The following is a 3,582-nucleotide window of genomic DNA, read 5'->3' on the forward strand; positions in this document are numbered from 1 at the left end:
TAAATAAAGTGCACCAAAATTAGCTTCAACCTAATTTTGAGATTCTGCTGTGAATGGGAACATAGAATTGGAGCCCCTGGAGTTGAGGAAATAAAAAATAATTCTTTTTTTGAAAAGAATGGAGGCTATGAAAAGCCACTTGCCAGAGGCTGAGGTCTGGGGAGAAACCACCATAACCATCCATTCAGAATGGCGGATCATTTTCTTCAGCCAGAATGCTGGCTGCCAATGCTCTTTATTGCTTTATTTCCTTTAGTACTATGAACTTCTGGCTGTAAAGAAAAAAACAAAAACAAAAAAACTTGGTGGGCTTGACAGGAAGCATGTCACAGAAACACAGAATTGGCTGATAATAAGTTTATGTTACAGTGTTAAAGCTGGATGATGGCTGTTTTTCCCCCTTCGTTTTGATGAACTTAGGAAAATTTGAGGTTTTTTTAAAACACCAGATTGGCTCATGATGCTTCTAAAGAAGCAGGACAGCCTTTCGTGCCCAACATGGTAGAAACAGTTGTTTTTGTTCTACCAGTCATCAGATGTGTTACGGAAGGGAATCCACTTACTATCACCATGTTCACCACGTTGGTGGGTTCCGTGAACTTCCTGGAAACTCTTTCCAAAAGAGTTTATGAGAAGAAAACCATGATGTTGTACAAAGAACTCGATTTAGGATCCCATTTCAAGGAAAATGATTTTGCTGCTTTCATGTAGGAAGGGATCGCTCCCCCGTGCAGTCAGGCCCTCGAAGTGCTTGTAGGTGTAATTGATGAAGATCCAGTCTTTGTTCTCGTAGTCTGTCTCAGGGTGATTACTTGTTGCCACTGTTGGCTTAAGAATATCAGATTCTGGAAACTCATGAAAGTTTGAGGTATCATCAATGCTTTTGATTTCAATAGATATTGCAGCAGGTCTCTCTCTGATATGTTCCCAGTCAACACCTTCAAAAAAAGAATTATTTTTTATTTCCTCAACTCCAGGGGCTCCAATTCTATGTTCCCATTCACAGCAGAATCTCAAAATTAGATCCTTGGCTTTCTCAGAAATAGGAACCTCTGGAGGAAAAGTCAAAGTTTCTTTCCAGTTCATCACCTTCTTGTATGTCTCTGGAGGGGTCTCAGAACAGAAAGGTGGGTAGCCAATGAGCATATCATACATGATCACCCCCAGTGACCACCAATCACAGAGCTTGTTGTACCCGGTCTGTGCCTACCCTGGAGAAGGCTAGCTAACGTCTATTTCTTTTCCAGGTTTCTGCTTTCCTTTTGGAATTCATGCTCTGAAAAGTGAAATCACTGGGGAGGCTGTGGTTCAGATTCCTATAAAATTCTGTCCTATGTGCTTTTTTCAGTCCTGTGTAAAGGCCAAAGTCAGAAAGCTTCACATGGCCCTTGCAGTCCAGGAGAAGGTTGTCTTGTTTGACGTCTCTGTGGATGAACCCAAGTTGGTGAATAGAGTCTAAGGCTAACACGGTTTCTGCTACGTAAAACTGAGTCTCTTCTTCTCTCAGCCTGTCTTTTTTTATCAACAGGGTCATCATGTCCCCTCCAGGCAGGAACTCCATGATTAGGTAGAGGTTTAGCTTATCCTGAAAACTATAGAACATTTTCACAACCCACAAACTGTCTGCCTCCACTAGAATGTCGCGCTCCGCACGATTGTGGCCAACCTGCTCTTTTTCAAGCATATGTGCTTTATGAAGTATTTTCATTGCATACACATGCCCGGTATCTTTCTTCTGAACAAGCCACACCTCACCAAAGGCTCCTCTGCCTATTACTTTTAAGGACTCAAAATCTTCCAGTCCAAGTCTTGCTCTCTTCAAAGTAAGAAACTCTGTTTCCTTCCGAGCACGTGCTGATCTCTGGAGTCGTTTCTCTTCAGCCTTGAGGCCTTCTTCTTCCATCACTTTTTCTAACTTCTTTTGTCTCATTTCTTGTTCTTCATGTTGAGCAATAAGGTTGCTATAAAAATTCTCCAGTGTCACTTTGATCATTGTCACCCTTTCCTTTGTGTGATTACTCATGGACAAGCAAGGTGTTGAGCCTGTCATTGCCATGGCCAGTATCAAGGTCCTTTCCAATGACTCGGCTCTTCACACCAGGTGGCCAAGTTATTGGAGCTTCAGCATCAGTCCTTCCAATGAAATTCAGGGTTCATTTCCTTTAGGATGGACTGGTTGGATCTCCTTGAAGTCCAAGGGACTCTCAAGAGTCTTCTCCAACACCACAGTTCAAAAGCATCAATTCTTCAGTGCTCAGCTTTCTTTAAGTTCAATTCTCACCTCCACACATAACTACTGGAAAAACCATAGCCCTGACTACAGGGACCTTTGTTGGCAAAGTAATGTCTCTGCTTTTTAATATGCTGTCTAGGTTAGTCATAACTTTCCCTCCAAGGAGCAAGTATCTTTTAATATCGTGGCTACAATCACCATCTGCAGTGATTTTGGAGCCCAAAAAAATAAAGTCTGTCACTGTTTCCACTGTTTCCCCATCTATTTGCCATGAAGGGATGGGACCAGATGCCATGATCTTAGTTTTCTGAATGTTGAGCTTTAAGCCAACTTTTTCACTCTCCTCTTTCACTTTCATCAAGAGGCTCTTTAGTTCTTCTTCACTTTCTGACATAAAGGTGGTGTCATCTGCATATCTGAGGCTATTGATATTTCTCCTGGCAACCTTGATTCCAGCTTGTGCTTCATCCAACCCATTGTGTCTCATGATGTACTCTGCATATAAGTTAAATAAGCAGGGTGACAATATACAGCCTTGAAGTACTCCTTTTCCTATTTGGAACCAGTCTGTTATTCCACGTCCAGTTCTAACTGTTGCTTTCTGACCTGCATATAGGTTTCTCAAGAGGCCAGTCAGGTAGTCTGGTATTCCCATCTCTTTCAGAATTTTCCACAGTTCGTTGTGATCCACACAGTCAAAGACTTTAGCATAGTCAATAAAGCAGAAATGGGTGAAAGGATTAAGCATCTTATTTTCCTGAAGAGAGTTTAACTTCCTTCTTTGTAACAGATTGTGATTACAATAGTATTAGCTAATATTTACTATGTTTTTATTTCTAATGGTAGCTGATGTTTTTGAGGAGTTACTCTGGGCAAGGTGCTCTGTTAGCAGCTTGACATGTGCTGCCTCTGTGATTTCACCATCTGTGAAATCATTTTACAGATGAGGAAATTAAAGCTCATAGAAATTCAGTAGCTGAGGGTCCTATTGACTAGGACTTGGATTCAAATCCAAGGTCTGTGTGACTTCAAAGACAGTTACTGAAAACTACTATTTTATGCTGAGCATGCTCTCTAGTCTTCTCTATAGTGTAAGAGAAAAATTCATTAGCTTAAATTTTTATAGAGCACTACTTCTCTTCCCCAAGACAGAAGGCAAACTGGGCTGCCTGAATAGGTCTTAGGAGGTTCACTGAAAATGTAATTCGACTATTCTTTGGGAAATAGTCTCTTTTGACCGAGCAGGTTATTTGATGAAACAAAGCTAACCTCCCTGATCTTTTCCTGTCAAATTGATTCCCAGGAGCAAACTAACAGCAATGGGGACTACAGCTTCGCGGTCTCCCTCT

General features: G+C 41.3%; 1 pseudogene; it reads right to left on the minus strand.

The window, feature by feature from the left end:
- Window positions 1–626: 626 nt before the first annotated feature.
- On the minus strand, window positions 627–2,062 carry LOC147363554 (serine/threonine-protein kinase 38 pseudogene; annotated as a pseudogene).
- Window positions 2,063–3,582: the final 1,520 nt, after the last annotated feature.

Source organism: Bos grunniens, chromosome 11 (assembly GCF_055505025.1).
Source record: "Bos grunniens cultivar Pamir isolate PY7600 chromosome 11, Bosgru_T2T1.0, whole genome shotgun sequence".
Classification (NCBI taxonomy): domain Eukaryota; kingdom Metazoa; phylum Chordata; class Mammalia; order Artiodactyla; family Bovidae; genus Bos; species Bos grunniens.